Here is a 14,378-nt window from a genome sequence, read left to right on the forward strand (position 1 = left end):
ATAAACTTATGTTAACGGGATTACAATTAACGCAGGTTGAGACAAGTTTTTTCCCTACTCGTATTGTAACTCAAGAGTGCCAACAGGTTTTTTTGTGCCACCGTTGAGTCAACATAATAGACTTAAATTTTTTCAAAACTTCGGAAAATAATAGAAAGAAGGGTCTATTAAATAGTAAAACCTAGTGACATACCAGGAACACTCATAAACCCTCAAGATTTATGCAAAATGAGCAAGAAAAAATAAAAAAAGAGCAAAAAATAAGAAATCGTGTTCAAGACAAGGGGAATCCACATAGGCAAAAGACACTGTTGATGCTTCGACTATCTGACCAACAAATGCATTCTGTTAAGACAAATGAAAACAAGTTTTGAATATATATGAATTTTGGCTTGAATTGTGAATTGAATTTCGGCTTCAAAATAGCCAAATCACTTCAAAAAATCTTAGAGATAAATACATTGAAGAAATTATCTGTTTTTCCATTTTTTTCCATTTAGCTGGTAAAACAACTTCTGTCGCCTGCTGGCAGTAAAATATCTAAACTTGAGGAAGAAGTGGCATCCTTGAGAGCCATTAATGAACAGCTCATTAAAAAAATGGAAAAAATTGAGTCCGGTGAAGTGAATCCACCAAAAAGTGTGCCAAGAGAGGAAAAAGAACTGATAACTATAGATGACATAGAAACGTGCAAAGTGAGTATTGGTTGCTTTTTTTTATTATTATTATTATTCTTAATTGTAGAAATGCGTGTTTTTGTTGTATTTTCCACACATTATAGAAATGAAAGACCGAACACGAGAAGAGGTATGATATTTGTTTTGAAGTATCAATGTTATAGAGATGACGCAATTCTACTATCTTCTTTTGCAGACTGAGGGACATGTAAGCCAATATCAAGAGGCCAAATTTGAGGTTGGTTGAAAAACATACACCTTTCTTTATTAAACTTGTCTGTTGACCTCTTGCCTCACAAAATCTGTGTACTTTCTCTTATACAAAGTAATTCTAGAATGGCAACAATCTTCACTTGTCCAGAAAAAAAATACATACAATTTTAAGATAAAAATACAAATCTTACAAAAAATTAGCCGTGAAAGTATCTTTATCTCCAGGTGTACTACAACAAATAATGTTTCTTTTCCTGTCTATCAGGAAATGTATCTTTTTAAAAAGGATATGAAGGTGCTCCAGACATAAAAGTGCCCTTGAATATTTAACGAGGAGATAATAGTACACTCTCAGGCTAATCATCTTAAGTTCTCTGAGCTAAATTTGTGAAATGTTATATTGTCTGTCTAAGCTTCTTGTCTTGCATAAACTCTTTAATTTATTCCATACATTCAAACAGTTTGTGGTAACAAACTGTAGTAATGAGCGACCCGGCTAAATAGTAAACGAAAGTCCAAAAAAGGAATTTTGATACTAATAAGTACATCAAAAGAAAGGGATTTTTATGCTGATTTTCAATATATAAGTCTCATCAAATTTATTTTTCCTCATCAAAAGATGTGAGCCTGAGATAATTTACTCAATTTTGGAAAATAAGGGAAAACACCCCCTAGAAGTCACAGAATCTTAATTGAGGTTAAAAATAACCTCATCGCGTTCAGCGTATAAGAAAACCCTTCTGTAGAAGTTTCAGCTCCTATCTACAAAAATGTGGAACTTTTTACGAGAAGATTATTATTTTTATTTTCTGCCAGAATTATTTTATGCATAATTCATGATTATTTCTGCCAGAAGATCGATTACGGGTACGTGTTTGTTTTTTTTATTTTCCCTGTGGTGAACGTATCGACCCAGTGGTCCTAGAATGTCGCGAGAGGGCTCATTCTACTGGAGATTAGAAGGTCTAGTGCTCTTTTTTAAGTGACCAAAAAATTAGGGGCACCTGGGCCTCCTCCCATGTTCTCTTTCCCCAGAGTCAACGGATAAAAATTTGAGAAAGCCATTTTGCTCAGCATAGTCAAAAAACATAATATTTATGTCTTTGAGGACGACTTACTCCCCCCCCCCAGTTACCGGGGAAGGGGCTGCAAGTTACAAACGTTGAGCAGTGTTTACATACAGTAATGATTGTTGGGAAGTGTACAGACGTTTTTAGGGGATTTATTCGGTTGGGGAGAGGTTAAGGTAGGAGGGTACGTGGAACTATCTTTCCTTGGAGGAATTGGTCATAGAGGGAGAGGAATTTCATGAAGGGGACGCAGGATTTTTCGCATTATTTAAAAAAAACAATTAAAATTTGAATATAAAAAAGGTTTTCAACTGAAAGTAAAACGCTGCATTAAAACTAGAAACGAACTGAAACTATTACGCATATGAGGGGTTCATCACCTCCAAATGTTTTGTTCTTTACGCTGAATTGCTGTTAGTAATTTCAACAACTTATTATACGGCCTTTGTGATTCTGGGGTCATTCTTAAAAAATTGGGATAAATTTAAGCTTTGGCGTAAAGAGCAAGGTATCAAGAAAGGGAAAAATTAAAGTTCTATTTGCCTTTTTAGGTAACCAAGAAATTGGAGAGTAACTAGGCCTCCTTCCCGACCCCTTTTTTCTCAAAATCGTCCCATCAAGACTAAGAGAAAGCCGTGTAGAAAAAAAATATGAAAATTTATTTTTTAGACAGCTCATGGTAACGAACTGTGGTAAGGACTGACCCAGCTCAACAGCAACCAAAGTCTAAAAAATGGAATTTTGATATCAATAGTTATATCAAAAGAATCGTATTCTTATGCTGATTTTAAATATTTAAGTTTCATCAAGTTAATATTAAACAACAAAAGTTATGAGCTTGAGAAAATTTGCTATATTTTAAAAAAAGGGGGGGAAGCATCTCTTAAGAGTCATAGAATATTAACGAAAATATGAGAAAGCCATTTAGCTCAAAAATAAATTAATCTGCACATTTTGTTTTATTCATGTGCGGTGAGTCAAAATCAAGACATGCATTAATTCAAAACTTACAGAAATTAAATTTAAAAAAAAACAAGTTTTTAACTGCAAGTAAGGAGCGACATCAAAACTTAAAACGGACAGATATGACTTCGTATATGAAAGGGGCTGTCCCCTCCTCAACTTCTCGCTCCTTACGCTAAAGTTTTTTATTGCTTTAATCAGTATAATTGTGAGGAAGAGTCAGACTTCAGCGTAAAGAGCGAGGGATTGAGGAGGGGACAGCCCCTTTCATATACAGAATAATTTCTGTTTCCTTTCAAATTTTAATGTCGCTCCTTACATGCATTTAAAAACTTGTTTTTTTTTTATTATTTAATAGCCTTTTAGAGTGACTGCAATTCTTTAGTTACACATAAGAACTATGTAAAACTTTGAAATACAAAATTAAAATCTAAAAACAATTAAAACGCTTAGAAGACTAAAAATAAGGGGTGGGGCCGACATGACAAAGTTTTTTCCTGAATATTTATCAAGTGTTCTGACCATCCCAGGCCTGCTGAATTATATCTCGGTCTTGGAGCCAAAGCCCGCAGATGAAATATATCTCCTCCATTCTTCAAATAATTTAGTAGAGGGTCTCATAAAAGAGGTAAATAAAGGGGTGGCCTTAATAATTATTAAGGCCATTATTGCTTCGAACACTGGACTGCCAAGCTTGCAATAGAATATTTATGGAAAAAAATTTGCATGTAAAACAAAAATTTAGTGCTTTATACACTAAGAATGTTGCCAAAAAGTAACTTGTAAGAATAAAAATTAGTGCTAGTGTCGGAAAAATTTACCAATGGCATCTAGTGTGTGTCGTTTCTTGGCATTTTCTCGGTGTAATAATAAGGCAGAATTTTCAATTTGTGCAATTGGTAAAATTTCATAGTTTCCAAAAAAACACGAAGCTTGAAAAACACTATGTTAGATACTAAATAGCGATGAAGCCTTTTTACCACATTAAAGCCAGTTTCCACTCTCGTAAGGTACCCATACTCCTTCCTTATTTTAGTTTATTGAAGGGGAAACCTAGTACCCAACGGATCTTGTCAAACTTTTTGTAATACAATTTCACTTCTGATCAAGTCTTTATTATGACTAGCTTTTTCACTGATGCTGTCTACAAGGTGAAAAAAAAGGATGCATGTGGATTTTGGATTTTTTTTTATCAATGAAATAGATTTCTAATGCTATTCTTCTCATGATAACCGAAATCGCAAAATAAGCACCATGTTGTTATTTTCAAGTAATTTTTGAATAAAAAAAAAAAAAATGGTTTCATTCAATCCTTTTTTCACTGATGCTGTACTGATGCTGTCTACAAGGTGCTTGACCCTTGATGAGGCTCTTTTTTTATCAATGCTCAAGGTGGTGACTGGCATGCATTTCCTAAATCCTTGTTGGTTGTTGTTGTTTTGTTTTTTCTCTTATTCTGTTTGTATGTAGACACATTAGCTTTATTTTTTTTATTGGTAATTGAAACAGATAAGGAAAGCAGGTTACTTCTATAATTGACGTTTCTGTGTAAATATCGTGTGAACTTTAAATGAGTATAAACTGCTATAATTATTACTACACACGACATAAGCTAAGGAGGACAAATAACTAAGGTATTATTTATCAAGGTTATTATTTACAAAGGTCACTATTTACCATTATTTACCAAATAACAAAGGTATTATTATTAAAGGCAACGAGGAATTACTTAAAACAGTGAAATTTAATGAAACAAATATCTTTGGCCAATCATCTGTTTTGTTTCCGCTCAATTTTTGAAACAGATACTAAGAATCTTAATAACGCCACTGCTAGTATCTATTCGATAGCAAACCCGTTTATGAGACTGAGAAAAATATAATTAGTCTGCATGTTTTTACGTAAAGTTTAATCCAGTGGGAGAAAAAAAAAACAAAAGATGTTTATTTAGTAAAAGTACGTTAGATTCTACGAAGATTAATTTAGATGAACAGGTTATGCAAGAGAAATGTAAAAGAAAATATACCTACTGCTGAGCTAAAAAAAACTGCTGAGTGTTTTCTTTTGTACATCAAATTAAAGGGTAATCCTATATTTTTTCGCGCAGAGATTTTGATTCAATGTGCATTGAGTGCAAATGGTAGAACTTGTATGAAAAATTAAAAAATCTTTTATTTTCGTGGTGGGAGAAAAAAAAAATTGTCACTAAATAGAATCTGTAAGCTTGAATTGTTGATGTTTCCTGTAATTAGTATATTAAACATTAAACAATTATACATTAAACATTCAGTTCATTTTCAATAGTTTTTTTTTCAGTCACCTTGAAATGGGCCAAGTGTGCCAAGAGTAGCATAACTACCAAGCATGGCGGAACTGCACCAAGAGCGGCAAAACTGTTCGGCACACGTGGGGTTCCAATATGTCAAGCAGGTGGTGAAAAGTGGGCACCCCTCGTGGAATAGTAACGGTACAAGTTCAGCCACTTCAACGAAGAATTTAACATGAGTTTCATTTAGCCAATCAACTGCACTATCTAAGATATAAATATTAATAAGATAAAAATTATTTTCCTTATAATAAGATTAGAGCATTAACATTATTTTGTGTTAGGGCGAGATGCACAAGATTTGGGAAAGAGACTTAATGATGCTTTTATTAAATACCAAAATTGAACGAATTGTACAAAAAGCGTAAGAATTGTAGAACAAACTATAAAAATCAAAATATTTTGATTTTTATTTCTTGAGACAAGCTTGAGTCCTTCGGTTGGTGGGCTGTTGTACATTTTACAGACACGGGCTCTCTGATTTCCATATTCCTTGCAACCCTTGAGTCTAAAAATTTCAGGAGGTAAGGATTCATTCCAAAAGACTTCAAGCTTCGGAAATATTTTTTCCCAGTATTCTTTCGATCGGTGAACTGTAATTATTTCCCAATCGTCAATAGTTAAGTGCCATATCATTTTATCCAGTATCTCCAGTTGGCCATGTATCTGGGCGAAATACCTGTGATTTTCTTATAGCTGAAGACCTTCACTGGATAATTCAAGAAAAAATCCTTTAACTAAATTTTTTGACTGAGCCACATCAAAAATGGTTTTGAACTCTGGTATATTATGCACAGTTTTTATCTCTATAGGTTTACCATTAGGGAGCAAGCCATCTACAGATACAGCAAGATACTGATGCTCTGGATGCACACTGAGTTCTATTTCATCTCCTTTTATGACTTTTAAGTTGAATTTGTTGTCGTATGCTTCTAGTGCCACTACTTTTAAATCTAAGCCCTTTTTCATTAGGGCAGAGCAGAATCTAGGTCCCAAGTTTCGAATTTGCTTAACAATTGGGGCAACTCAGGTGCTATTTTTTCTGGTTGCAATTATGTGGAAGTAACTACTAGTTATTCTCTTAGATCTTTCTTCAACACAATTGTCATTTTTGGATTGGCCCTTGGTAATGTTGAACAAAAGCTTATACTGGCAAAATTCAATTTTAAATACTGGTCAGTATATTTTTGTATGGCCAAATTTATTTCATCAGAAGTCACGTCTGGCTTATTGCAATTTGATACATAGCACGATCACCAACGTTATAATTTCTATTTTTTAACTTAGCAACGATTGAGCACTCTGAGATGTGAAGCAACAACGTCTACTTTATGGTAAGTTTTTTCAGACAATCATCTGGCTTGAGATCTTTTCTTTTTTTGTAGCTTGCATTTTTCGTGGCATTAATTACTAAAAATATTGATAATTGACACACATGCTTCATGTAAATCCCTTACCCTCAAAAAATAAACACAAACACACATCGATAGGCTATTTAAAAGGACATTCTATCTATTGGAATCATGATGTTTGCACTTTAAGGTACTAAATGGAAAAATAACCGGACACAATCTATATCAGAGATCTACCATAGACTCCAACTCTTGAAGGGGGAGGGAAGGGAGAGGGGGCGTCAAAATACGAATCAATGATTATTTGATGCTCTTATTTGTTTCACATGCCTGGGACTGAAGTCCTTTCTGCTAATGGTAACGCGGATAACCTTACTGATTATGTTATTATAAACCGAAAATTTATAGGATCGATTCAAGATAGATGTGCTGTTATTGATGTTAAAAGTAAAGATTACTATCTAGTAGTGTACAGAGTTAATCTAAAATGCAGTTTAGGAAGGGTAACTATCTTCTGGGAGATTGTAATGTTGGTAGACTCCGGTATGATAATTTGAGAGAGACTTTCAAAAGTTAGAAATGCAGCTAGGAATATTAGTGAAAACGCTTTAAGCTTGCTAAAAAAGAAAAGGAGTTTGTGCAAGATTTTTTTCTGTGACAGATCATATGAAAATGAGGGGACCATATGAAAAGTATCATCTAAGGTATAAAATGGGGGCCATGAACAAAATTGTCAAGGATTTTGAAGATAGAGCCAGATTGGTTCAGTGTGAACTAGTGTATTGGCATGTTTAGAAATTAAAATTTGTCCCAGTTAAAGATAGGGACTGGGCCTTGACTAGTGATAAGGAAAAACTGAAAGAAAGATTCGAAAACATTTTGAGAATATGTCAAATTGTTTTTTAAGGAAGTAATAAAGAAGAGAAAGCAAAATTGTTTGGCAATTTGGTAGTAAAGGAATATAAATTTTGGGAAGAGGAGTTAGAGATAATACGAAAAGGATTGAATATAATAAGGCCTCAGGGTATGGGGTGTGATATATGAGGTTTTGAAACATTTTTTTCGCGAAGTTAGAGATAAATTACCATAGATTTTGAGCGTAACTTTGAAAAGGAGGAAGGACCCAGTGACTTAAGGAATGCTTTATTATCCCTTTATAAGAAAGGTGATAAGAGTGAGGGTGGTAATTGTATAGTCAATAGCTTTGTTTCTCTAAGGAAGTAAATTTCTTGGTAAATTATTACTTGGTAAACTAAGAGATGATGTATATAACATTTAAATAGAATAACAGCGTGGCTTTAGAAAGGGGAGAGGTCACGTTGGCCCAATTTTCACTCTTAGATTTATAATCGAAAAGTGCATGAATTATCAAAAAGCTTTCATCCTCAGCTTTGTAGATTATGAAGAGGCTTTTGATTCAGACAATAGAAGAGATTTTTTTTACAAACCTTATCCTTGGATCACGTTTCAGATTAATCAACCGAAGTCATTAGTACTTTTTATAAGGACAATATTGGTCCTGTTACAACAAGAAGCTGGTTTGGTGTTAGATAAAAATATTAGCGAAACGAATGAATTTTCGGAGATTTTGAGAGTTCAGGGTGCTAGAATAAGTTTGTAAATTAATGTTAAGAGGAATAAGTAGCCTATCAAGTTGATAGCTTCTCTTACCTGAGTAGTGTTGTTGGTAACGATGGTAGATGCAGTGAAAGTTTAAAAAGTAGAAGAGTCAAAACCCATGGGGTTTTTTTCGTAGTTGATAAAAGCGTAAAAGTAAAAGAATATTAGCATTGAGCCAAGATTAGAATATCGGAAGATGTGATAATGACAGTGGTATAGCTCTGAAACGTGGGCTCTCAGAAAGGCAAAGGTACTTGAGTGTTTTTATGGACATTGTCTACGGATAGTTTTGGTCTAACAACCAAACATGGATAGTTTTAACCAAACATGGACAGTTAACAACCAAAACAACGGATAGTTTTGATCGTATGTCTAACAACAAGCTGTACGAAAAAAGTGGTTCAACTCTACTTTCTAGGGTTATAATGAAAGAAAGTAGAAATGGCTAGGGAATGTTTTGTGGATGAAGGTTGATAAATTGCCAAATATTATCTTTATGTCATCCTTCTAGACGAAAAGGAGATCGCGCCTGAATTGGGCGGGAAGAGGTAATACCGAAGGATTTAAAGGAACCTGAAACTTCATGGGGGGGGTGGGTACAAGCCTTGAATAGATAGGGGTGGAGGAGGAGCTTGTGGAATTGTGTTGAATTATGCTGGCCTGGTGCTGCAGTGGGCTGTTAGCAATAGTCGCAGCAATGATATGTGTTATGGCACACCTATTTTTTTTTCTCCTTCTCTTTTCCTTTTTTTTAAATTCAAATCTGTGTTTACTTGAGCTGTAGACTAGATTTCCGGAAAGTTTCTCAGTGCAAATGTCCTCTTTCAAAACTAATGTCAGCATAAAAATCTATTTTTGAGTTAAGAATGGATCCCCTCCCCCTAAGGCGAATCTTAACATTGTGAGTCCAATGGCACAGGAGTGTCTGCAAAAGTAAATGCAGTTTTCACCGGCTTTAACAGCCAAAAGCTAGTGTGGTCATGTTTGAATTACAAAACCTAATGCGTACAACAAGCAGAAGCAGATGGACAAGGGTGAGAAGAACACTTTTTATGAACTGTATATGAACTCAATATTTTAATCTATTTCTCCCGTTCCAAAAATATTTAAAAAAAAACCATCTTGCGATTTCTTTGAAAACTTGGAAAATACAGCTAATAAGTTTCGGAATAAGACAGCCTGGTGGGAACTAAATATCCCAAAGACTCAAAATAAAATCATTACTAAATAAAAATTTCTGTAATATTTTTCTTTTTGGTCAATGCCTTTTGAATTAACAGTGAGTTAAAAAAAAATTAGATTGTGACTCAATCACACTTTGAAAAAATTATCGTATGCGTAAATACTATTAAAGACAGATATCATCTAACTTTTTTTAAGCATAACTAAAAAAAACATATAAAATGGATTCATTCGTGGCAAAATCTAAAACGGGAATCTTTGAGTCTTGATGGGAAATCAGATAATACCATGTAATTTATTCTAGAACCCACCCCCAAGGCTTGTGCTTTAATCCCTTACATTCATTTGCGTAAAACTGCTTAAAATAAATTTCGTTGTTTTTTCACTATTAAAATCGTGTTTTGTTAAGTATATTTTATGCATAAGATTTTTCAACAATTTAACAAACTCATTTGCTCTGAACAATTTCTTTTTCATCAAAAGCTCAAATCGAAGCTTTTTTTCATTTATTGGATAATAATAAAGAATGAATTACTAACCTAGAGCGTGACTCGGAGACTAAACTAAGTTTAGCGGAAAAACGAATCGCAAACTCTTCCATGCAGAATATTTTGCTAACATTGCTGAGCTAATTGAATTTTTAGTGAATTCTTATCTTTCCTTAAGTACATATTTGAATGTGTCTCTTCGAAGTGAATACGAGTTAAAAGCACCAATTTAAAAGACCGTTTTGTGCCTAAAAAAGGGCTTTGAAAAAAAACGAGAGTAAAATTTACGAGCATTATAATCCTCAGTAACCTCTAATTTCCCTTATTCCCTTATTAGCTAAGTCCTTATGAGCTAAGTCCCTTATTCGTTAGTGTGACAAACAATTAACGAAAAAAGTAGAATTGAGCTTAGTAATCGTAAAAGTAAAAACCAATCGAGCAAAGCTAAACAAAACAAAAATTGTGCTTTTATGTTGTAATAGCTTTGATTTTGTTAACAAATAAAGAAGTTTTAGGACATGAATACGCTTGATACCTTGAGTAGCTTGTCTTCTTAGGAATTTTCCAGAAATTCTACCATAACTCAAATTTATTTGAAATACCTCTAATTCTGTTTGGGAAAACTAAAGTCTTATCAGCGCTACCTAACCCAAGGATATATCGATTTTTTTATTGCGATAATACGTCTCACATTTACAACAATAATCGGTCTTTGGTATGGAAAGAACTTTAGGTCTTCTAGGGTGGGGTTATACGATTTATATATTTTTGTGTCTGGGGTATATGTGTTTTTCCATTGAAAAAAGTGGGGGGGGGGTAATTTTTTAATATCTTGTTTGGGTTGTATGATACATTTACAATCTTAAATGTCGGTAAGGTGCATACACTTTCATATAATTCTGTTTGTAGAAGTGGAGGGATATCATAATTGCTAATAGTTGCTGAACTAGGGCAACTGTGTGGTAAATATAAGAAATTGTCCGAGGATGGTACAACATTTTAGAGTTTACATGGGGGCTCAAGAGCCTGAAGCACTCTCACAGCTCACTCACCCTGCTAGGTAACTGGGAAAAATATGCCCTTAACTTTTGCTCGAATTGCAAGAGTACGCATGAGCCTATATATGAAGTCACTATAATCAGAAATGTTTCTCCTGAACGGAATGCTGGGAATTTCTGTATTTTACAGGCATGAAATATAAAGGTGTAAAATATACTGGTTTTTGGTATTCAAAATAAATTTAAAATATTTGATTTAAAAAATTTAGTTTATTTTCTTAACGTTAATTTGAATTTTTACTTTGAAAAACTACTTTGATAATGCGTCACTTCTTATAAACACTGAGTCTATAGGCATTAAATATTTGGTGTTTGATAACCAAGTTCAAAAGTGTCGATATTGTTAAAAAAAATATCCGTCCAACGCTTCGGTATTGCTCGTCAGAACTGAATGGTGGGAGTTTATATCTTATTTGTTTTTATTTTATTTCTTTGGAAGTAGGCTATTGTATTGTGTATTTTTTGCCATGACTAATTTTTTTTTATTTTTTACACTTTTACCTTTTTCTATTGCCTTTAGAAAAATGTGTGTCTCTAAGCTTCATTAAATAAATAAAAAAGTTTTTTCAACTAAAAGTAAGGACCAGCATTAAAGTTTAAAACGAAAAGAAACTATTACGCATTTGAGGAGTTTGCCCCCTTCTAAACACCTCGCTCTTCATGCTACCCTTTTTGGCACTTAAAAAAAGTTACTTATTGTTCTAATTAGACGACCATTATGTTTCAGGAGTTGTTTTTAGAGAACAGGTACAAAACTTAAACTTTAGCGTAAATATCAGGGTGATAAGGATGGGGAAACCCCCCTAATAATCGTAATAATTTATGTGCGTTTTAAGTTTTAATGTCGCTCCTTACTTTCAGTTGAAAAAACATCTTTCTGATCGTTTTTTAGATAACCCCAGGATAACTGCCTCCACCTCAACAGAGTAATCCCCCTGACAAGAGAAATATCCTCTGGACAATTCAATCCTGGTGAAACTTTAGTCCGGGGCAATTACCCTAGTACTGAGGGGGTATATTTATGTGTGTCTCTAGGTTTCATTAAATAAAAATAAAAAACAAGTTTTTTCAACTAAAAGTAAGGACCAACATTAAAATTTTAAAACGAAAAGAAACTTTAACGCATATGAGGAGTTTTCCCCCTCCTAAACACCTCGCTCTTCATGCTACCCTTTTTGGCACTTTAAAAAAAAAGTTACTTATTGTTCTAATTAGACGACCATTGTGTTTCAAGGGTTGTTTTTAGAGAACTGGTACAAAACTTAAACTTTAGCGTAAATATCGGGGTCATAAGGATGGGGAAACCCCCCTCATATACGTAATAATTTCTGTGAGTTTCAAGTTTTAATATTGCTCCTTACTTTCAGTTGAAAACATGTTTTTATTTAATTTCTGATCGTTTCTTAAATAACCCCAGGATACCTGCCTCCACCTCGACAGAATAATCCCCCTCACCAGAGAAATATCCTCTGGACAATTCAATTCTGGTGAAACTTTACCCTCGGGCAATTACCCTAGTACTGAGAGGTTATGGACAGATAGATATATAGATAAGTGTATTTCAAAAGCCCATGGGCCATTTACACACAAAAATATCAATAAATAACAAACAAGCAAGGAAATTAAACAACAGCACGAATTACAAACACGCACAAAAACAGAATACAACATGAAAACGCCTAATCTAACAACAAAAGAAATTAACCATAGATATATATATTTATTAAGGAAAGAAAACAAACACAATTAGCCATTCGCCTGCCCAGAAAGGCAATAAGCTTGTAAGGGCAAGCGAGGTTATCACCCTCAGCTAATTAAAACCACGTTCACACCAGGCTACTCAATAAAAAAGAAACTCAACTGATGAAGGAAGAAAGGAAAAAAAAGAGAAAGAGGAAAAAGACAAGAGAAGACTCTTGTCTCTTGTTTAAAAAAAAATTAACAGAAAAAAATTAACAGCAAATAAATCAGGGAAACGCCTTGAATACAATGACAACCTGGAACGGGCCTTACATCAAAATTACTCACGAGATAAGATAGACTTCTTTACCCGTGACTTGAAAGCCGGAAGACTAGGCATATTTTTCATACCCAAAATATTCCAAACATGGGGACCATAATGGCGAATCACAAAAGATACCCGAGTAATACTCCTAAATTCATGAGTTAAGTTATAAGCTTTTCTTGTATTATGATCATGACGGTCTCTATTAAAAGTAAAAAGATTTTCAAAAGCAGGGGTAAGCAGGCGATTCAATTATTTATACGAGAAAATCGTAATTCGGTAATTTCGAATTTGGGATACATCCATTAACTTATTCTTTTTAAAATGCTCATGAGCAGGAACCTCATCGGAATCATAAAATTCCGATAATAATTTTACAGCTCTATTCTGAAGTTTTTGTACTCTTTTGAAACATGTTACAAAATTACTCGCCCATATAGAGCATCCGTAGCTAATATATGGACAAAATATAGAAAAATAAATCATTTTTAGGATCTTTTTTGGGACTAGATTTTCAATTCTTCGCATTACCCCAAGACCTCTGCTTAATTTTTCAGCTATAGTATTTGAATAGTTTTTCTACGACAGGTTTTCATCAATTAAAAACCCCAAATATTTCATTGCTGCTATAAAACTTTTTCTTCTTATTAAGTATTTATCTATATACACTCCACTCGAAACATTGTGGTTGGGGTACTATTTTGCAGAATACCCGGAAGCATCAAACTAATCCCATGCAAATAAACTTCCCTTAAATCCAAGAGCACCGGGCATTTCTGGAGAAAATGATCCAAGTCTTCATCCTCATCTTTACAAAGGGGACAAACATACCGCCTATCAGGACCAACTATCTTTTCTTTTTTTTTTGTCGAACGTTCTTTGTCTGTTCTGGATTAGAAGACAATGCTCCCTAAGCTGAATCCAGCGACGTAGAATCATGGCCAGTAAATTAAATTTAAAATAAACCTCCTCACCAAAAATAAGTTTTGCCTGATTATAATGTTGTAGAGTTGTAGAATCTAAAACCAGCCCTTGCCAATGCTGAATTTCCTGACTCTCTAATATAAATCGTACCGGGCTTTCTAAATATGTTGGTATATCACTAGAACAAAGATCATTATTCCATAAATAAGGCATTCCTACTTTTTCTAGTAATGATTGAATTTGGAATGGCCACGAGGTTTTTAAACCACTTTTCAACATCTGATCATATGCCGTTCTTACTAGTCTATCTTCATTACTCTTAGTTAACTTCAACCAGAATCTTAGCATTAAAACAAACAGGGCTTGCTTACTTCAGGCTTTCTTTGGTTCTAATGTAATTAAATAAAAAAAAACAAGTTTTTTAACTGGAAGTAAGGAGCGACATTAAAACTTAAAACGCATAGAAATTACTTCGTATATGAAAGAGGCTGCTACCTCAT

General features: G+C 33.8%; 1 long non-coding RNA gene across 2 annotated transcripts in view; it reads left to right on the forward strand.

Annotated features, from left to right (window-relative positions):
• LOC136041228 (uncharacterized) overlaps window positions 1–5,510 on the forward strand; it is a 36,020-nt gene extending 30,510 nt beyond the window's left edge. For both annotated transcript variants that reach the window (XR_010620981.1, XR_010620994.1), the window contains exons 2-3: window positions 501–695; window positions 5,240–5,510. This is a non-coding gene — a long non-coding RNA (uncharacterized LOC136041228). The remainder of the gene's footprint in view (window positions 1–500; window positions 696–5,239) is intronic.
• Window positions 5,511–14,378: the final 8,868 nt, after the last annotated feature.

The sequence above is a fragment of the Artemia franciscana genome, chromosome 1 (assembly GCF_032884065.1).
Source record: "Artemia franciscana chromosome 1, ASM3288406v1, whole genome shotgun sequence".
In the NCBI taxonomy this organism is placed as follows: Eukaryota; Metazoa; Arthropoda; class Branchiopoda; order Anostraca; family Artemiidae; genus Artemia; species Artemia franciscana.